Source organism: Triticum aestivum, chromosome 1D, assembly GCF_018294505.1.
Source record: "Triticum aestivum cultivar Chinese Spring chromosome 1D, IWGSC CS RefSeq v2.1, whole genome shotgun sequence".
Classification (NCBI taxonomy): domain Eukaryota; kingdom Viridiplantae; phylum Streptophyta; class Magnoliopsida; order Poales; family Poaceae; genus Triticum; species Triticum aestivum.
Window position 1 is genome coordinate 64,284,666 of NC_057796.1, and position 23,360 is coordinate 64,308,025.

Here is a 23,360-nt window from a genome sequence, read left to right on the forward strand (position 1 = left end):
CTAAGGCGGTTTCGAAGGAAGATATACCTGAACGTCGTCAGGATGTGGATAGGTGGGCGGCGGGAGGCCGGATCCGCCCACACTAGGGCAACGACGAAGGGATCGGAGGACCTCCCGCGCCAGCGCTCGGCCAGAGATAATGGTGCAGCCGGCAGTGGGTCTCCTCCCTCGCTGTCGACGGCGGCCTAAACGCTACCCCTCCTCCCCTTCACCGGCGGAGGGGGATACGTCCGGATCTGTAACCAACGGTGAGGATAGAAAGACAGTGTTTTTTGAAGGGAGAAAGACAGTGTTACCACCCCTATCTTGTTTAGATCTGGAGAGGATGAGAGTGTGTGACTAGAGCAACCCTAGCAAGCAAGCGCGGAGGCTCCGGCCTATATATACGTAGTGGGGTAGTTTTCCTTTTTCACTCCATCAAAACAATCGTTTAAAATAGTGTACTACGTGCCAGATCGCCGTTTTTTAGTTGTTGATTGTTTTTTGAGATAGCTACCCGCTTGTTCCAAGTGGTGTTACGGTGTGCCAAGTCGCACTTTGTATCGTTCAAGTCTGGTACAAGTCCCTCCATTAAATGAACAACCACCCCCTCATAAAAATTGTGAACAAGCCCATGGCTAAAATTATCGGAAACGTGGGTTGCCCCAACATGCATTATCATTTATATTTTCTACTCCCTCCGTTCCTAAATATATAAGTCTTTTTTATTAGCCACACCTAAGACAAGAATTTTTTTATTAGCAGTGAACCCCACATGTCATAGACACAAAAAGTGTGGCAAGATTCCCTTAGGCAAGCCAAAGTGTGTCTAACAATTTGAGCAACTCAAGTTAGGCAAGTGTGGCAAGTGTGGGAAAAATAATGTGGCAACATAAGACAAACATAGTCACAATCCAAACAGCCCCGTAATTTTTTGTGACATGCATGAAAATTTGGTTAGTTAAATTTATAGCCAAAATTTGGCATGGTGCATCAAATCAACACATGCAAGTATCAAAAGGGAAGTCGCGGCATGCATGCGTTGTACTCCCTCCGTTTCCAAATATAAGTATTTTTAGAGATTGCAACAAGTGACTACATACGAAGCAAAATATGTCTACATACATCCGTATGTAGTAGTCCATTTGAAATGTGTAAAAAGACTTATATCGAGTACAGTGCTTTGATGTGTCGCGTCAACTCGTACAAGACCGAGAAGTTTGATTACTACAACACCCTCTCCCTCGCGGACTGAGCTCCGGTGCCTTACCTGCACCTGCCTTTGGCTGCATGACAGGTGGGCCAACCACCTGTTGGGCCCACCTATCATAGACGCAAAGGCAGGAGCAGTAAGTCAATGAAGCTGCGTCCCTCCCTCGCGCATGAGCATGGTGGCTTGCAGGACTAGTAGGAGCTTTCGCTACACGCTTCTTGACGGCGGCGAACTGGCGGATGGAGTTGACCATCATGTCGTCCATGCGAGAGGCGAAGCCGACGTCGGCGAGGGCTACGACGCCGGCGGTCGCCAGCACCGTCTGGAAATGCTGCGCGATGCGGGGCCGCAGGCCGGCCCTTGGATGATTTGGCACCGCCGACTGTCGCTCGCGACCATCGCCTCCATAGGTGCTTCTGGCTCCTGGTCACTTGGTCTTGGATTGGAGTGAGCAGTGTCGCGCAGAGAATCCAAACTCTGTTACATTCACATCGTGCTGGCTCTATTCTGCTTCTCCAATTAATTCCCTCTGCATGTAGAGTAATTTGAGGAAGCATCATTGACCGTTCAACGTCTCGGGAATCGCTACCCTCTCCCTCCTTGGCATTCAAGCACCTATGGAGGCGACTGCCGCTCGCGTCTATCGCGTGTCAGGAGACGTTCCCGTCGACGACGAGGTGCCTATGGTGACTTCATAAATTTCAAGATGATAGTACTAGTATACTCAATATTGTGCACCGCGACCAAGGCCGAGAGGAAAACGAGATAACTACGTATTTATTTATGGTGTAGATTCACTTATTTTGGTCCATATGTACTCCATCTCGGTGTAGTCTAGTCACTTGTTGAAATCTCTAGAAAGGCAAATACTCCTTTCTGGTTTACAGGGCTATACTAGCAAGTAGTACTACAATAGTGGGCTCACATAGCAATTTTGTCTCATGCAAGAGCCTGCCTATATGCATGCTCCAAGGTTCGCAACTGCCACGTTCGGGTTGCACTTGGCTCTTCGCCTCTTCGAGAAGACGAACAATGATGTTACTACTACTGCTTCTACAGTATCGAATCCACTGCTGTATGTCCGTCCACCGCGAGCGGGAGGGATAAGCAAAAGCCTGTCCTCGTCTGCGAGCCACCGCGCGCATGGACGAGGGAGAAGGCGTGTAGTAGTAAACTCAAGCTTCTCCTCATTGTACGAGTTGACCCGACACATCATAGCACTGGCCCCACATGGTTGCCTCTAAACTTGGCTGAAAGACCCGCAGTGTACAATACTCCATTTGCTGCAACCTCTAACATTTACCCCACCACAAATTAAAATATATATTCCTGTCTTGACCAGATGAGCGTGCAAACTAGAATCACTAGGATGACAGGTAGGGCCAGAAGATTATTTTAACCAAAAAATATAGCATGGAGTCGACCCCAACGATTTTAAGCTTACAGGCACGGTACACGCTATCCTAGACTACTCTACACATGAAACTGCCACACGAGCGTCCGGGCTACGCTTGGCTCTTTGCCTCTTCGGGAAGTTGAACAATGGACCTGTTTGGATACTCTAACTCAGTTAGAGGTTAGAGTTAGATTCTAACCCTGAACTAACACTGAACTAACTCTAACCAAAAAGGTGTTTGGATAGCAGGGTTAGATGGACCGCGGATAAGGCGAGGTGCCTTCACGGGCGGTGCGAGAGGGAGGGAGGGATAGGACAAGAAGCTTTGAGGAAGTGAGGAGGGATCTTCCTCGAGGAAGTGCCATCTGACATCGATTGAACTGCTGCATGTCCACCGCATACGGGAGGGAGAGCGTGTAGCGAACGAAAGCTTCTCCTAGTCCTGCCAGCCACCACGCTCATGGGCGAGGGAGGGACGCAGCTTCATGGACTTACTGCTCCTGCCTTTGCGTCCATGACAGGTGGGCCCAACAGGTCGGTGGCCCACCTGTCATGCAGCCAAAGGTAGTTGCGGTTAAGGCGAGAGGGCATTGTAGTAATCAAACTTCTCGGTCTTGCACGAGTTGACGCGACACATCAAATGTAACGCCCATGATGCGGCTATATCTCCCACGTGTCGAGGCACGACTTAGAGGCATAACCGCATAGTGGTTTTGTCGCAAGAAGGGTCATCTTCACACAATCCCATGTAATGAACAAGAATGGGATAAAGAGTTGGCTTACAATCGCCACTTCACACAATACATAAATATTAATCATACATCATCCAAAATACAAACATATAGACCGACTACGGTCAAAATCCAGATGAAAATAAGACAACCCCAAATGCTAGATCCCCGATCGTCCCAACTGGGCTCCACTACTGATCATCAGGAAAAGACACATAGTAACGACCACGTTCCTCGTCGAACTCCCACTTGAGATCGACGCCATCATCTGCACTGGCATCGTCGGCACCTGCAACTGTTTTGGTAGAATCTGTGAGTCACGGGGACTCGGCAATCTCACACCCGCGAGATCAAGACTATTTAAGCTAGTAGGAAAGGATGGTGTAGTGAGGTGGAGCTGCAGCGGCAAAAGCATATATGGTGGCTAACTTGCGCAAATGAGAGCGAGAAGAGAAGCAACGGAACGGACGTCATCTAGCAATGACCAAGAAGTGATCCTGAACACCTACTTACGTCATACATAACTCAGACCGTGTTCACTTCCCGGACTCCGCCGAGAAGAGACCATCACGGCTACACACGCAGTTGATGTATTTTAATTGGGTCAAGTGACAAGTTCTCTACAACCGGACATTAAAAAATTCCCATCTGCCTCATAACCGCGGGCACGGCTTTCGAAAGATAATACCCTGCAGGGGTGTCCCAACTTAGCCCATCATAAGCTCTCACGGTCAACGAAGGATAAACCTTCTCCCGGAAAGACCCGATCAGTCTCGGAATCCCGGTTTACAAGACATCTCGACAATGGTAAAACAAGACCAGCAAAGCCACCCGAATGTGCCGACAAATCCCGATAGGAGCTGCACATATCTCGTTCTCAGGGCACACCGGATTGTCCAAGCTTCCGATAGGCCAGCCCAGAGTTGCCCTTGGTGGCCACCAGCGATTGACAGTTTGGACCAATACTCAGAGGAGCACTGCCCCGGGGGTTTAAAATAAAGATGACCCTCGGGCTTTAGAAAACCCGGGGGGGAAAAGGCATAGGTCGCAAATGGTAAAACCAAGGTTGGGCCTTGCTGGAGGAGTTTTATTCAAGGCGAACTGTCAAGGGGGTCCCATAAATCACCCGACCGTGTAAGGAACGCAAACTCAAGGAACATAATCCCGGTATATCAGTAACTAGGGCGGCAAGAGTGGAACAAAACACCAGGCATAAGGCCGAGCCTTCCACCCTTTACCAAATATATAGATGCATTAATTAAATAAGAGATATTGTGATATCCCAACATATCCATGTTCCAACATGGAACAAACTTCAACTTCACCTGCAACTAGTAACGCTATAAAATGGGCTGAGCAAAAGCGGTAACTTAGCCAAACAACGGTTTGCTAGGAAAGGATGGTTAGAGGCTGACATGGCAAAATGGGAGACATGATATAGCATGTGATAGGTAGCGGAGCATGGCAATAGAGTGAACAACTAGCAAAGCAAAGATAGAAGTGATTTCGAGGGGTGGTCATCTTGCCTGCAAGGTTCTCAGAGTTGTCGAAAGCTTGATCCTCGTAAGCGTACTCAACAGGTTCCTTGTTCGCGAACTCATCTCCCGGCTCTACCCAAGGCAAGAACACAAGCAAACGGAACCACAATCAATCACGAGAAATGCATAATCAACATGATGCAAAACATGTATGATATGCAAGATATGATATGCGATGCATATGCGTGCTCCGGACGGAAAAATGATGAACATGGCAGTAACTTGGCAAACCAAGCATGCCACTGGAAAGATGAGATGATTTCGGTCGAAATCGATATAAAGATCACCGGAATCGGATGCACGGTTTGCAAATGGCAAGCAAAACAAGAATGACACGAATCTGCGATTAACAGCATGATAGCACTTAAAATGCAACAAGCAACAATGCTACAGCACTCCAACATAGCAACAAAGCATATGGTAGTAATCTACAGGAGATGCTTGACAAAATATGAATACTGAGCTATGGCTAGTTCACAACATATCAATCTCAAACAAGAATGGCAAAAGTGCAAAAGATAACAGGTTCACAGACTTTGTGAAAAACTGGACATGGCAGAAAACAGCATCAGGTAGCAATGTTCAGAGCACAAAATCGACATGCTACGAGAAATTAACATAGCAAAACAAGGCATGGCAGTGTTCTACTAAAAGCACATGACAAAAGTCCCTTACTGACCATAAGCCGAAAAGGAGCAGAAGATATGATGACAACCATGTAAACATAGCAAGTTTCGTTATCAGGTTTCAGACTTAGCAGAAAACAGAGCATGACAGAAATAATAATATGTAGGCCTATTTGTGAGCTTGATGCACTCACCACGGAGCAATGCATGACAAATCAAGCATACCTACAGCAAGATGGCATGTTTATTAAGCTATCCATGGGAAGAACAAATACATAGCATGTATGGATCAACTACGATAAGCTTGGCAAAATTGCATATCATGTTAAGAATCTGCCAGAAATATTTTATAGCAAAAGTAGAGCAAGATTGAGTCATGCTATGGCACTCCATAAATGCAAACAATTACAGGAATGGATCAACTACAACTATAGTTACAAAATATCCTTACTGAACATCTCCAAAATGTGCATGGATCTCTCTGTAGCATCAAGTTTACATGGCAAGAAAATAAAAGCAGACAAGGACTTGGAGAAATATTACGGAGCCTACTTTGCATGCTTGTGCTAGTCACCACAGAGATCACAAAAATACATGGACTACACCACTGGAAAGATGATATGGCGTAATTCAAAACACATGTAGAGCTCATGCCCATAAGATGCACATAATAAATGATACAAAAATAACAAATCTCCAAGTTCTGATAAGAACCAGAGAATAACAGCAACTTGCCCTCTTCCAACAGATATTTGGGCATTAAGATGACCTCTAATGAACATGGTGCAATTGAACAAAATGAAGAGCATCACGAGATGAACAATTTGACATATTACACGCGTGAATCGGAGCTACATGCAAGGAGTTATGGCATCGCGAACAAGTGCACATGCTGTAGATATTGGAGGACTTGGAGAAATTAGGGGGGCTCGGGGAAAAAGTCTAACGTACGGGATCCGATTGGATCTGGCCGGGCTCGTGCTCGGGTGCTCGCCGGGGCGGCGGAGCATCTCGCCGGCGGGAGGAGAGGAGAGGCCGGAGAGGGGATGTGGCCGGCGATGGAGGAGGCGCCGGCGGCGAGGGGCATGGCTCCGGGTGGCGACGGCGAAGGGCGGCGGGGCCCCGGGCGGCGGCGGCCGGCGGCGCCGGCGGCCGGGCGCGGGAGGCGGCGGTGCGGGGTAGCGCGGTGGCGGGGTGGAGGCGCCGGAGGCGGCGAGGGCGGCGGAGGCGCGCGGGGGCGCGCGGCGGCGGCGCGGGGACGCTGCTACGTGGCGGCTTCTCACTGGTGCGGACGCGGCGGCGCGACGTGTCCGGCGGGGTACGGACGCGTCCGGCGGGGCGGAGGGATTTTCTAGGGTTTGGACTGCGGTTGTATTTCGGGAGTCTCACATATTTATAGGTAGAGGGAGCTAGGAGGCTCCAAATGAGGTGCGGTTTTCGCCCACACGATCGTGATCGAACGACCTAGAGCATGGAAGAGAGTTTGGTGGGTTTTGGGCTGGTTTTTGAGGGGGTTTTTGCTGGACACTCAAATGGACTTTGCGGATGCCCGGTTAACCGTTGGAGTACCAAACAACCTCCAAATGGAACGAAACTTGACCGGTGGTCTCCGGGTGGTATATTATGGCCACTTGACAAGCCTCGGTCCATTCCGAGAAAGTTTGACACCCGCACACGAAAGAAAACGAAAGGGGTGCACCGGAGGAGATAGGAGCGCCGGATTGCAAAACGGACAACGGGGAAAATGCTCGGATGCATGAGACGAGCACGTATGCAAATGCAATGCACATGATGACATGATATGAAAATGCATGACATGACAAAATACAAAACGAAAGACAAAACCCGACAACGGAGGGAAAATCATAACACACATAGCCGGAAATCGCAAGAGTCGGAGTTAGAAATATGGCAAGTTACATGCGGGGTGTTACAACACTCCACCACTATGAGAGGATCTCGTCCCGAGATCTAGGACTGAAAGAACTCCGGATATTCGGAACGGAGATGGTCCTCGTGTTCCCAGGTGGCTTCCCGGTCGGAATGGTGCGACCACTTCACTTTCAGGAATTTGATTGACTTGTTGCGAGTCTTGCGCTCAGTTTCTTCAAGAATAGCAACGGGGTGCTCATGATAACACAAATCTTCTTGGAGGTCAATCTCTTCGAAGTTGATGGTGCGCTCAGGCGCCTTGAAGCATTTGCGGAGCTGTGACACGTGGAACACATCGTGCACGTTCGCGAAGTTGGAAGGAAGCTCAAGTTGATAGGCGAGGTCGCCTCTTTTGCCAATGACCTTGAAAGGACCCACGTATCTAGGGGCAAGCTTCCCTTTGATACCGAAGCGACGAGTGCCTTCCATTGGAGAGATGCGGAGGTAGACATGGTCTCCGATCTCGAAAGCCAAATCACGATGCTTACTATCATAGTAGCTCTTCTGACGCGATTGTGCGGCTTTGAGATTAAGTCATTGCCAAGAAGTTGGCGTTCACCAGTCTCCGACCAATTGAGAGGAGTACGGCACTTCCTGCCATAGAGAATCTCGAATGGGGCCTTGCCCGAACTCACTTGGAAGCTGTTGTTGTAGGAGAATTCAGCATAAGGAAGACAATCTTCCCGTTTCATGCCAAAGGAAATGACACAAGCCCTGAGGATATCTTCAAGAATTTGATTGACTCGCTCGACTTGGCCACTAGTTCGAGGGTGGAAAGCTGTGCTGAAGCGAATGTTAGTGCCCATGGCCTTCTGGAAGGAGTTCCAGAACTTAGAGGTGAAGATGCTTCCACGATCAGAAGAAATCAATTGTGGAATGCCGTGCAAGGAGACAATTCTGGAGGTGTATAGCTCTGACAGCTGAGCTGCTGTGATGGATTCTTTGATTGGAAGGAAATGAGCCACTTTAGAAAGCTTGTCGATGACAACGAAGATAGCGTCATTTCCGCGCTTGGACTTGGGAAATCCAGTCATGAAGTCCATTTCGATATGATCAAACTTCCATTATGGGATATCAAGAGGTTGGAGGAGACCAGCTGGTCGCTGGTGTTCTGCTTTCACTCTTCGACAGACATCACATTCATTCACGAACTGAGCAATTTCTCGCTTCATTCGAGTCCACCAATATGACTGCTTGAGGTCATGATACATCTTCGTACTTCCAGGATGAATGGAAAGGAGAGAATTGTGCGCCTCGTTCATTATGACTTTCCTTAGATCACCTTTAGGAACCACAATCCGGTCCGCAAAGAATAAAGTGTCTCTGTCATCAATGCGATAGCACTTGTATTTGGAAAGACCCTTGTCGATACCACGTTTCACCTTCTTCACCATGGCATCAAGGAGTTGTGCCTCACGAATTTGATCTTCCAAAGTAGGACATACTATGAGGTTGGCAAGAAAGCCTTGAGGAACAACTTGGAGATTCAGCTTGCGGAAAGCTTCACAAAGATCCGGTTGGAAAGGCTTGAGAATTAAGCTGTTGCAATAAGCCTTCCTGCTTAAAGCATCTGCAATGACATTGGCCTTGCTTGGAGTATATTGAATACTCGGATTGTACTCTTGAATCATTTCGACCCATCGAGTCTGCCTAAGGTTGAGGTTGGGCTGAGTGAAGATATACTTGAGACTCTTGTGATCGGTGAAAATGTCCACTTATCTTCCCAACAAGAGATGTCTCCACGTTATTAATGCATGGACAACTGCCGCCAACTCAAGATCGTGAGTGGGGTAGTTCTTCTCGTTGGGCTTCAACTGACGAGAGGTATAGGCCACAACTTTCTTCTCTTGCATTAACACAGCACCGAGACCTTGGAGAGAAGCATCACAGAAAACTTCATACGGCTTGGATTCATCAGGAGGAGTCAAGACAGGAGTTGTGAATAGTTTCTCTTTGAGAGTGTTGAAAGCAACATCACACTCAGGAGACCAGACATATTTCACATGCTTCTGAAGGAGGTTGGAAAGAGGCTTTGCAATCTTGGAGAAATTCTCAACGATTCTTCGGCAATAGCTTGCAAGACCCAGAAAACTGCGGAGCTGCTTGACATTTTGAGGAGGTTCCCAATTCACAACTGCGGACACCTTCTCGGGGTTAACAGCGATGCCCTTGGCAGAAATGATGTGACCAAGGAAAAGAACTTCATCGAGCCAAAACTCACATTTAGAGAACTTCACATAGAATTGATACTCTCTAAGCTTGTCGAGCACCAATCGCAAATGTTTGGCATGATCCTTCTTATTCTTGGAGAAGACCAAGATATCATCGAGATACACCAGAACGAATTCATTGGTATAGGGGTTGAAGATGTAATTCATCATCCGAGAGAACACTGGAAGAGCATTGACAAGGCCGAAAGACACGACAGTATATTCATAAGAACCAAAGCTTGTTCTGAAAGCTGTCCGGGGAATATCTTCTTCACGAGTGCGAATCTGATGATAACCCATACGAAGGTCAAGCTTCGAGAATACTTTAGCACCTTTGAGTTGCTTAAATAGCTCATTGATGTTGGGAAGTGGATACTTGTTCTTGATTGTCTTCTTGTTCAATGGACGGTAGTCGACACAAAGTCGGTCTGTGCCATCCTTCTTCTTGACAAAAAGAACACCACAACCCCATGGAGAAGAACTCGGTCTGATCAAACCCAGACGCTCTTGTTCATCGAGCTGTTTCTTCAATTCCTTCAGCTCGTTAGGTCCAAGCTTGTATGGACGCTTACAAATGGGTTCAGTGCCAGGCTCTAGTTCGATAACAAACTCAACTGGCCGATGAGGAGGCATACCCGGAAGCTCTTCTGGAAAGACATCTTGATACTCGCAAACGACTGGAATCTGAGAGATGGCATTCAATTCGCCCTTCTCATTGAGAGAGAAAAACCGAATGGTTTCATCACGAGCGGCAAAAATAATGACATCCTCAGAAGAATGTGTCAATTGAATTTCCCTGGCAGCACAATCAAGTTGAGCCTTGTGCTTAGAAAGCCAGTCCATCCCGAGAATAAGATCAATATCCGAGTCACCAAGAACAATTGGAGAAGACTGAAATTTATAGTCGCCCATCTTGATGGACACATTCAGAACCATGGAACTTGCATTCATGCATTTGCCCGGAGAGACAACTGCTAACGGCCTAGGCAATCCTTGGAAATGCAATTCATGCTTGGATGCAAAATGGCTTGATATGAAACAAAGCGATGCACCAGTATCAAAAAGAACTTTTGCGGGAATATCATTAACAAGAAGCCTCACACTTGAGCTGAGCAGCCTCTTGCTTTAGTGCCATATTGTAGAATTGATCAAACTGAGTAGGCTCAACAAGAACGAGAGCTAACTGCAGATCCTCTTTAAGGCCACCTCTGAAGTGATAGATCATGCTCTTTTCATCAGGAACGTCTTGTTTAGCGAAGCGAGCAAGTTTCTGAAACTGAATGTTGTATTGATACACAGACATGTTGCGTTGCTTGAGATTGCAGAACTCCTCACGCTTGCTCTCAACAACACTTTGTGGAATGTGCTGCGCTTTGAAGTCCTGACAGAAGTCAGTCCAAGTGATCACACGACCTCCTCTGGAATCTTTGTATTGTTGATACCAATCAGCAGCTTGGTCCTTGAGCTGGAAAGAAGCGAACTTGACATAGTCCTCAGGCCTGACATTGCTACATTCAAAATGCTTGTTGATGTCCACGAGCCAATCATCGGCATCCGTGGCCTCGGCACAGTAGCTGAAAGACTTGGGCTGATTTGCGAGAAACTGGTTGAGAGTAGCAAAGTGAAACTGATTGGTGCCTTGACATTCATTGCCTTGATTGCCTTGCCCTTGAGTACGTTCTTGCAAGAGTTGCAGAATCATCTGAGCATTGGCGTTGGTGGCTGCCATGATAGCTTGCCATGCCTCCGGAGGTGGAGGTGGTGCCGGAGGGTTCGCTTGACTCCCTTCATTGCGATCCGGATTCTGACGCGTTGGCGGAGCCATCCTGAAGAGGGTGACATCCGTTAGCATCTTGATAGACAAATAGACAAGTAGAATCAACGGATAGAAATTGCAACATATAGTCTTCACAATAAACATTCGAACGAAGATGAACGAATGAATTCCGTAGTAAATCATCACACTTCCATAAGTTGAGAAGCCACTTAGAAAAAGATATGGAATCAACATATGAATTCGAAGCAACTCGAATACCACAATACAAAATAAAACAAAGTATTGGATTGCAAAATAAGCCGGAACAAACATATGATAGATATTTCGTCCGAAGTTTTCATGGTGGGCCCACACGGGCTCAATCGTACAGGACCATCATGTACATGGCTGTGCACATGACATACGAAGCGTCCCCGAGTCGGCAAAGCCATGGACTCTTTAAGACACTACGAGACCACTGTAAAATCAACCGTGTACAGGCGGACCACTAGACGTCGAACCCCAATCTCATATCATGCGTCTGTCGGAAAGATATCCTAAGGCTACTTGAATTCCCACTTATAAACTCCTGAAACTTTCTGGTTATGCAATCTGGTGTAGGGGATACAGGGGACACAAAATATATCACCCAAACTAGCAATCCCTAGATCCAGCTGTATCCATCCGTCAACACATAACCAAGAAACCTTCGGAAATCGTTTACCTCAACCTTCGAAAAACATCCGTTATACAAGTGATGGCAATACTCCCGAACTCCCGCCCCAGTACTGGGTGGCGTCGAGGTGATCTCACCAACAATTGCATAAAAGAGATTACGATGTCGGCGAAACTCAGGTATTCCAGAACTGCAACGATAAAATTGTGACGACAACACCTCGGAGCTCAACTCCCCGGGACACTGCCACAACCCCTAAATGACAGGAGGCACCCAGAACAATGTTCTCGTCACAAAACAATCAGAACGATTCCAAGATACCCGCGTGATCCTAAAATTTTTTTTAGTGAAATTTGAGGGGAGAATAGTCAAAACTTCTACGTCAGGAGACCTCACCAGAGCGACGAAGGGACTGAGGAGTAAAAAGAATCCTACTCTCCGATATATATAATCCTAAGACTCAAAAGATTTTTGTTCTAGACTCAACAACGCCAGCGATTTGATCAAGCAGGGGGCTCCTAAGTCGGGGATGGCTCTGATTACCAACTTATAACGCCCACGATGCGGCTATATCTCCCACGTGTCGAGGCACGACTTAGAGGCATAACCGCATAGTGGTTTTGTCGCAAGAAGGGCCATCTTCAGACAATCCCATGTAATGAACAAGAATGGGATAAAGAGTTGGCTTACAATCGCCACTTCACACAATACATAAATATTAATCATACATCATCCAAAATACAAACATATAGACCGACTACAGTCAAAATCCAGATGAAAATAAGACAACCCCAAATGCTAGATCCCCGATCGTCCCAACTGGGCTCCACTACTGATCATCAGGAAAAGACACATAGTAACGACCACGTTCCTCATTGAACTCCCACTTGAGATCGACTCCATCATCTGCACCGGCATCGTCGGCACCTGCAACTGTTTTGGTAGAATCTGTGAGTCACGGGGACTCAGCAATCTCACACCCGCGAGATCAAGACTATTTAAGCTAGTAGGAAAGGATGGTGTAGTGAGGTGGAGCTGCAGCGGCAAAAGCATATATGGTGGCTAACTTGCGCAAATGAGAGCGAGAAGAGAAGCAATGGAACGGACGTCATCTAGCAATGACCAAGAAGTGATCCTGAACACCTACTTACGTCATACATAACTCAGACCGTGTTCACTTCCCGGACTCCGCCGAGAAGAGACCATCACGGCCACACACGCAGTTGATGTATTTTAATTGGGTCAAGTGACAAGTTCTCTACAACCGGACATTAACAAATTCCCATCTGCCTCATAACCGCAGGCACGGCTTTCGAAAGATAATACCCTGCAGGGGTGTCCCAACTTAGCCCATCATAAGCTCTCACGGTCAACGAAGGAAAACCTTCTCCCGGAAAGACCCGATCAGTCTCGGAATCCCGGTTTACAAGACATCTCGACAATGGTAAAACAAGACCAGGAAAGCCACCCGAATGTGCCGACAAATCCCGATAGGAGCTGCACATATCTCGTTCTCAGGGCACACCAGATTGTCCAAGCTTCCGATAGGCCAGCCCAGAGTTGCCCCTGGTGGCCACCGGCGACTGACATTTTGGACCAATACTCAGAGGAGCACTGGCCCGGGGGTTTAAAATAAAGATGACCCTCGGGCTCTAGAAAACCCGGGGGGAAACAGGCATAGGTCGCAAATGGTAAAACCAAGGTTGGGCCTTGTTGGAGGAGTTTTATTCAAGGCGAACTGTCAAGGGGGTCCCATAAATCACCCGACCGTGTAAGGAACGCAACCTCAAGGAACATAATCCCAGTATATCAGTAACTAGGGCGGCAAGAGTGGAACAAAACACCAGGCATAAGGCCGAGCCTTCCACCCTTTACCAAATATACAGATGCATTAATTAAATAAGAGATATTGTGATATCCCAACATATCCATGTTCCAACATGGAACAAACTTCAACTTCACCTGCAACTACTAACGCTATAAGAGGGCCTGAGCAAAAGCGGTAACTTAGCCAAACAACGGTTTGCTAGGAAAGGATGGTTAGAGGCTGACATGGCAAAATGGGAGACATGATATAGCATGTGATAGGTAGCGGAGCATGGCAATATAGCGAACAACTAGCAAAGCAAAGATAGAAGTGATTTCGAGGGGTGGTCATCTTGCCTGCAAGGTTCTCAGAGTTGTCGAAAGCTTGATCCTCGTAAGTGTACTCAACAGGTTCCTCGTTCGCGAACTCGTCTCCCGGCTCTACCCAAGGCAAGAACACAAGAAACGGAACCACAATCAATCACGAGAAATGCACAATCAACATGATGCAAAACATGTATGATATGCAAGATATGATATGCGATGCATATGCGTGCTCCGGACGGAAAAATGATGAACATGGCAGTAACTTGGAAAACCAAGCATGCCACTGGAAAGGTGGGATGATTTCGGTCGAAATCGATATAAAGATCACCGGAATCGGATGCACGGTTTGCAAATGGCAAGCAAAACAAGAATGACACGAATCTGCGATTAACAGCATGATAGCACTTAAAATGCAACAAGCAACAATGCTACGGCACTCCAACATAGCAACAAAGCACATAGAAGTAATCTACAGGAGATGCTTGACAAAAGATGAACACTGAGCTACGGCTAGTTCACAACATATCAAGCTCAAACAAGCATGGAAAAAGTGCAAAAGATAACAGGTTCACAGACTGAAAAACTGGACATGGCAGAAAACAGCATCAGGTAGCAATGTTCAGAGCACGAAATCAACATGCTACAAGAACTTAACATAGCAAAACAAGGCATGGCAGTGTTCTAATAAAAGCAAATGACAAAAGTCCCTTACTGACCATAATCCTAAAAGGACCAGAAGATATGATGGCAACCATGTAAACATAGCAAGTTTCGTTATCAGGTTTCAGACTTTGCAGAAAACAGAGCATTGCAGAAATAATAATATTTAGGTATCTTTGTGAGCTTGATGCACTCACTACAGAGATATTCATGACAAACCAAGAATACCTACAGCAAGATGGCATGTTTATGAAGCTATTAATGGCAAGAACAAATACATAGCATGTATGGATCAACTACAATAAGCTTGGCAAAATTGCATATCATGTTAAGGATCTTTCAGAAATATTTTATAGCAAAAGTAGAACAAGATTGAGTCATGCTATGGCACTCCATAATTGCAAACAATTATAGGAATGGATCAACTACAACTATAGGTACAAAACATCCTTACTGAACATCTCCAAAATGTGCATGGATCTCTCTGTAGCATCAAGTTTACATGGCAACAAAATAACAGCAGACAAGGACTTGGAGAAATATTACGGAGCCTACTTTGCATGCTTGTGCTAGTCACCACAGAGATCACAAAAATACATGGACTACACCACTGGAAAGATGATATGGCGTAATTCAAAACACATGTAGAGCTCATGCCCATAAGATGCACAGAATAAATGATACAAAAATAACAAATCTCCAAGTTCTGATAAGAACCAGAGAATAACAGCAATTAGCCCTCTTCGAACAGAGCTTTGGGCATCAAGATGACCTCTAATGAACATGGTGCAATTGAACAAAATGAAGAGCATCACGAGCCGAACAATTTGACATATTACACGCATGAATCGGAGCTACATGCAAGGAGTTATGGCATCACGAACAAGTGCACATGCTGTAGATATTGGAGGACTTAAGAGAAAGTAGGGGGGCTCGGGGAAAAAGTCAACGTACGGGATCTGTCGTGGAATTGTCACGGCAGATGTCCTTAGTGTCAGGACTTAGTCGTGAGGCCAGCGCATCTATGTAGTAGCTTGAGAGGGGTTGGGCGGAATCGAGAGACGCAACACAAGACAAGGATTTAGACAGCTTCGGGCCCCGGGAAACATCATCCGGTAACAACCCTACATGCTGTTTGAGGCTAGGTCTCATTATGATCATGAGAGAGTCGCCGGCTCGGCCGGCTCTTTGTGTCTAGCCCTAAAAATTGTTTCTTGTCCCTTGTTCCTCTTTGGGGTGCCCTGCCCCTCCTTATAAAAGTTGGAGAGGCGGCTTTACATGTAGAGTCCTAGTAGGATTAGAACTAACTTATTCTCTATTACAAGTCGGATACAAGTACGGATCTTGCTTCCTCGTAAAGGAAATATTCCTCATGCCTTCCGTCTTAAGCCGGCCCATAATAACACGTCCCGGCCTACTGGGCCTTGGGCCCTTGTCATCCGTCTGACCCGCCGTCGGGGCCATCAGTAAGTCGCCAGGCTCATGAGTTGCCAATCTTCCGGCGGGTTACGATGAGGCGTCAAGTCCGGCCGGGTCATACTCCTGGCCGGGTCATACCGCGGGGTATATCCCCGACATTAGCCCCCAGTTTAATTTGGATTTGTCCATGTTAAACTAATCTGCAATATAAACTCAAGAACAAATTTAACAGGTTGTGCTCCGGGTTAAATATTCTTGTAAGCCGGCACCTGATCATCTTTACATCCTTATCATTTCTTTCTTGATACATGCCCATGAACTCATAGCAAATCTCCTTTAGTAGATATGTTCAAACTTTGTGAATGCAAAAAATCCAGATACTTCTTTTGAGAAATCCGGGTCAATAGGCCAGCTTCAGAGTCAATTTGCTGGCATTGGTCTCTTGTAGAGAAATATTGTAAGAAACAATCCACTTGAATCGGTTTCCAAAGCACCGGCTTTAAAAGATATTGGTCTTGAAATACTCATCTGACTTTCAGCCGGCTTGAAGAGGTAAAAATTGCCGGTTTATCATAACCAAAATTGCCGGTTTGTAAATATTGATAGCACCGGGTCATAACTGTTACTGACACCGGGTCATAATTATTTGGTGACACCGGATCATGATTGTTGCAAACACCGGGTCAACTTGATCTTCTCCAAACTGAGAATTTTGAAGATTTTCCCCCTTATATATATCACTTGTAGCTCCCAAGTGCCGGGTTGTCATGCTTGCAGCAACCTGGGACTTGTAATTGCCTTATGCTCATAAAAACTTCAACCAGTGTAGCCCCCAAGGGCCGGGTCATTATCCAATAATGAGCAGGGACTTTGTAGATATAACAATGTAAACTTGAACAGCAACGTGTAACCCCCAAGGGCCGGCTTAGTAAGATAATACTAAGCTGGGACTTTGTATATAATTTATTGATAATAACATCATATAATATAATCTCCACCATGGGGCTTGAACCCACGTCCACAAGGTTAAGAGCTTTGTACTCTACCAACTGAGTAGTGGACCGTTCAATATAATGGATTAATGCTTGTGTACCTTGAATTTTTGACAGGACCAATTGGTAGCCCCCAAGGGCCGGCTCATTTAGAATGTGATGAGTCGGGTCTTCAATAAGTTGAGCAAAAAATGACTTTGCATTAGCCCCCAAGTGCCATGGTACATGCTGGCAGTAACATGGGACTTGCACATTCGATGTAATATCAATTTGAATAATGTAGCCCCCAAGTGCCGGGTCGTAAGCCTGCAGCGACTCGGGACTATTCCTTCCATTGTAGAGTAAATCATATCCATTGATAAAATAATAGCCATTGCGCCAAAGCGACTTTGAATACCTCATATGTTGATAATAAATCCGGAGTTTAAATACCCGGCGGCTCTTGGCCGATGGCAATTTAATACGCCTCCATTGTAAGCCGGAATTTGTACAACCCGGCGGCTTATAGCCTTTGAGAAAATCAAGAATTGATAACCCTTTTGAGACACCAATTTCCATCTATGATGACGGGCTTGAATTTAATCATTTATGTAAGTCATAGCTCTGTAAATCCTGCAGAGTTTAAACAACATATGCCCTGGCGACTTAACGTCAAAAACCAGGGCGGGTAACCACCCAAATGTAGTCTTATCCTTCACACAAGTAGATCACAAGAACCCTTGGCGGTTTACCGCAGGGCGGGTCATAATATCTCACATATAACCACTGTGATATTGAATTTGTACTGCCGGTTTACATGACCTGTGCAGTAAGGGTGATAACCCAATCTTTAGAAGCCAATACTTCCAAATATATGATGATTGTCACATGTTGGCGACTTATCGTCCAAAGCCAAGCCGGGTTTAAACAAAACCACACTTATACTTAGCTATGATAAAAAAACTTCAAGCAAAATCCAAAAAAATGTTTGCAAAAAGAGACTTCAAATATTTTGAGGCTTCTGATTCGAATACGATCAGAAAATTGTCCCAAAGGGGTTAAGCTAAGATTCGAATACGATCATATAGCCCCTAGTGGCTTTGGCGTTGCCGATCAAGAGGGTACCGACAGCTATGTTCTCTTTGGTTCGAATACGACCTATGTTTGAACAGGAAGCCCCCAAATGACCTTGAGAATTGTTTAACGACGCTGATTCGAATACGATCCACGTCGGTTCCCAAAAGGGGTCGAGCTATGATTCGAATACGATCAAGAAGCCCCCTAGTGAGCTCGGCAGTGTGCCAATCAAGAGGGTACCGACAGCTATGTTCTCTTTGGTTCGGATACGACCTATGTTTGAACAGGAAGCCCCCTAATGATCATGAGAATATTTAACGACTCTGATTCGAATACGATCAGGGTCACACCAAAAGGGTTAAGCTAAATTCGGATACGATCAGCTCCCAATGGCCATTAAAGCAGGGTACCTATGATTTGGTTGTGCTTTATAACAGACTCTTTTTGGTCCCTTTAATTTTTCCTGAGAACTCGAACTTGAGCCGGATGTTGAACCGGATTTGAGAGCTTCAAAGCTTTGCGGGAGAAAGATGTCTCTTGAGCCGGATTTTAAACCGGAATCTTTAATTTGAACAGGCAAGTTTCTGACGGCCTTTAAATTTTCATCAATATGGCGGTGGCCTTCGGAACCGGGTTGTCCTTCCCTCCAATGACCCGGAGTTCCCGAGCCATGTCATTGTAGCCCCCGAGTCTCAAGACGACTCGAGGAGTTGGCTTTGAGATTCTCCATATTGACCATAGCATAAGGTGTATATCATTGATGTTGATAGCGCAATGTGAATCCACAGAAGGTTGAGGTTACTGTGGCGGGTTATAAATGATCCCGTATGAGCCGTGTCAGCAACTCGGCCAATGGTTCCTTCCAACTGGATATTTTTGAAGTTAACCAAACTGTAGTGGCGGCGACTTGTGCGCCTGCCCATTGAGCCGTCCAGTGCAGACGGCGGTTGATGATAATTTGCCTCCAATTTGAAAGAAAACCGGGCTACCCAAGCTGTGACTTGCTCATACTCAATAAACAGCTCATGCAGATTGGTGCGGCCCAGTGTGTTGATGTAGATCAGGCCGCGAGAGACGAACGACAAAGGCGACCGCGGCTTCAGAGGCGGCACAGACACATGAGTCGGCCGCGGCGTTGTAAACCGGCGTGGACGGGCGAGTTAGCCACATCGTTTTGATGTACTGAACAATTGTCCTGCATCAATAATATTGCAGACCAAGACAAAGATAAACTGCTCTTTGACAAAAAATAATATGTACCAATAAAATATATTTTAGATGGATATCACCTGATGTGCCAGGCCGGAAATAATCCGCCATGAAATTGATGATCGCTAGGTGAAGTTGAAGTCGCTGACGGGTGAACCGGCCGCGGCGTGGTAAACCGGTGCGGACGGGTGAGTCGGTCGCGACGTTTGTAAGCCGGCGCGGACAGCGAGTCGGCCACGGCGTTGTAAGCTGGTATTTTTCGTCGGATAAAGCGGACACTGATGCCGAATAATGTTGCACATAGTCTTGGTCTTTTTCCTTTCAACTCCTCATCCTTTGACTGATGCCGACAGCTCCTGGGGAGAGTCGGCCGCGGCGTTGTAAGCCGGCACGAACGAGAGAGCCGGCTGGCACGTTGATGTAGACCAGACCGCAGGGGCGACGACTGTGTATAATAACACTATAGGGCAGAGTGGTTGTTTTCAAAAAATTAATAAGTACTGATAAAAGTAAACTGGATGGATATCACCTGATTTTTATTTGTCGGATGAACATGGATACTGGGATCAAAAACATATCAAATGTCTGATGTCTCCGCGTGACCTTATCCTCTTGTCTTAATCTCTCATGGAGGTCCTGATTGAAGTGCCAGCGTGTGCACGCACTACTCTTTGACAACAGCATACAAACCCCGGTCTCATGAGTGGAGCGCCCAAAACGCCTGCAGCCTCTGCGTGCCGCGCTGCAATTTTTCTTTTCTTCCAGTGATGATGATTTGATAGTAGCACTTAACCTCCTCCAACTAATCTCGGAGGTTCCGGTTCCCAATCGTAGACGAAATAATAAATCTGTACTGCACTAGGACTCTTTTTCCTTTCCTTTTGAGTCAGGAGTCCTGACTTGCTTTCCTGGCTGCTGGTACTCTGCGTCAAGAGCGCCTTGGAAATGGCTGAGGTGGAGACGGCAGAAGCCGGCTTACAAGCGGATGCGACAGCTCGGAGTAGTCGGCAGCGGAGACAGGCAGCCGCTGGAGAGACGTCCAGCAGCAGGAGACGGCTCAGAGGCAGCCCTCGACATTATTTTTCCTTCTCTTCTTCTCTTGACCTCACCATGCGGATAATCATGTAGTAATTAAGGACAGAACACATCTGATCTAGTAGTACTCAAGTAGTACTAGCCCTCTTCCCAAAAAGAAATAGTTGATGTTGGCTTTCACGTGGCAGAGTGCTAGTTTAAGCGGTACTAGTACTTTTGCTTTGGTCTTTCGTAACAAAGCGGTGGCCGGTCAGAACAAAAATAGCCTCGGGACTTGAAAACATATATATGCAGCAGCAACGCAAACATGGCGGATCAGACCGAGGCTTGTGGTATAGTAATCAGACCTGGCCGCTGATTGTGAAAAATCCTTACAGGCTCAGTGGACAGGTAGAACGCTGATTCTTTTGACTTTGCACAAAATTTTGTATCTTGTCGCTATGACTGTTTGCCATTGAGACGTTGATTCTTCCGCCTCAAATCTTCTCCCTCTAGTCAATCGCGAGCTTCTTGAACCCTAAAATAGATCCCTCCAAGAACTCATCACCACCGTGCGCAGGCCCCACGGTGGGCGCCAACTGTCGTGGAATTGTCACGGCAGATGTCCTTAGTGTCAGGACTTAGTCGTGAGGCCAGCGCATCTATGTAGTAGCTTGAGAGGGGTTGGGCGGAATCGAGAGACGCAACACAAGACAAGGATTTAGACAGCTTCGGGCCCCGGGAAACATCATCCGGTAACAACCCTACATGCTGTTTGAGGCTAGGTCTCATTATGATCATGAGAGAGTCGCCGGCTCGGCCGGCTCTTTGTGTCTAGCCCTAAAAATTGTTTCTTGTCCCTTGATCCTCTTTGGGGTGCCCTGCCCCTCCTTATATAAGTTGGAGAGGAGGCTTTACATGTAGAGTCCTAGTAGGATTAGAACTAACTTATTCTCTATTACAAGTCGGATACAAGTACGGATCTTGCTTCCTCGTAAAGGAAATATTCCTCATGCCTTCCGTCTTAAGCCGGCCCATAATAACACGTCCCGGCCTACTGGGCCTTGGGCCCTTGTCATCCGTCTGACCCGCCGTCGGGGCCATCATTAAGTCGCCAGGCTCATGAGTTGCCAATCTTCCGGCGGGTTACGATGAGGCGTGAAGTCCGGCCGGGTCATACTCCCGGTCGGGTCATACCGCGGGGTATATCCCCGACATTAGCCCCCAGTTTAATTTGGATTTTTCCATGTTAAACTAATCTGCAATATAAACTCAAGACAAATTTGACAGGTTGTGCTCCGGGTTAAATATTCTTGTAAGCCGGCACCTGATCATCTTTAAATCCTTATCATTTCTTTCTTGATACATGCCCATGAACTCATAGCAAATCTCCTTTAGTAGATATGTTCGGATGCATGAGACGAACACGTATGCAAATGCAATGCACATGATGACATGATATGAAAATGCATGACATGACAAAATACAAAACGAAAGACAAAACCCGACAACGGAGGGAAAATCATAACACATAGCCGGAAATGGCAAGAGTCGGAGTTACAAATATGGCAAGTTACATGCGGGGTGTTACAACACTCCACCACTACGAGAGGATCTCGTCCCGAGATCTAGTACTGAAAGAACTCCGGATATTCGGAACGGAGATGGTCCTCGCGTTCCCAGGTGGCTTCCCGGTCGGAATGGTGCGACCACTTCAGTTTCAGGAATTTGATTGACTTGTTGCGAGTCTTGCGCTCAGTTTCTTCAAGAATAGCAACGGGGTGCTCATGATAAGACAAATCTTCTTGGAGGTCAATCTCTTCGAAGTTGATGGTGCGCTCAGGCGCCTTGAAGCATTTGCGGAGCTGTGACACGTGGAACACATCGTGCACGTTCGCGAATTTGGAAGGAAGCTCAAGTTGATAGGCGAGGTCGCCTCTTTTGCCAATGACCTTGAAAGGACCCACGTATCTAGGGGCAAGCTTCCCTTTGATACCGAAGCGACGAGTGCCTTCCATTGGAGAGATGCGGAGGTAGACATGGTCTCCGATCTCGAAAGCCAAATCACGATGCTTACTATCATAGTAGCTCTTCTGACGCGATTGTGCGGCTTTGAGATTAAGTCATTGCCAAGAAGTTGGCGTTCACCAGTCTCTAACCAATTGAGAGGAGTACGGCCCTTCCTGCCATAGAGAATCTCGAATGGGGCCTTGCCCGAACTCACTTGGAAGCTGTTGTTGTAGGAGAATTCAGCATAAGGAAGACAATCTTCCCATTTCATGCCAAAGGAAAGGACACAAGCCCTGAGCATATCTTCAAGAATTTGATTGACTCGCTCGACTTGGCCACTAGTTTGAGGGTGGAAAGCTGTGCTGAAGCGAATGTTAGTGCCCATGGCCTTCTGGAAGGAGTCCCAGAACTTAGAGGTGAAGATTCTTCCATGATCAGAAGAAATCAATTGTGGAATGCCGTGCAAGGAGACAATTCTGGAGGTGTATAGCTCTGCCAGCTGAGCTGCTGTGATGGATTCTTTGATTGGAAGGAAATGAGCCACTTTAGAAAGCTTGTCGATGACAACGAAGATAGCGTCATTTCCGCGCTTGGAATTGGGAAATCCAGTCATGAAGTCCATTTAGATATGATCAAACTTCCATTCTAGGATAGGAAGAGGTTGAAGGAGACCAGCTGGTCGTTGGTGTTCTGCTTTCACTCTTCGACAGACATCACATTCATTCACGAACTGAGCAATTTCTCGCTTCATTCGAGTCCACCAATATGACTGCTTGAGGTCATGATACATCTTCGTACTTCCAGGATGAA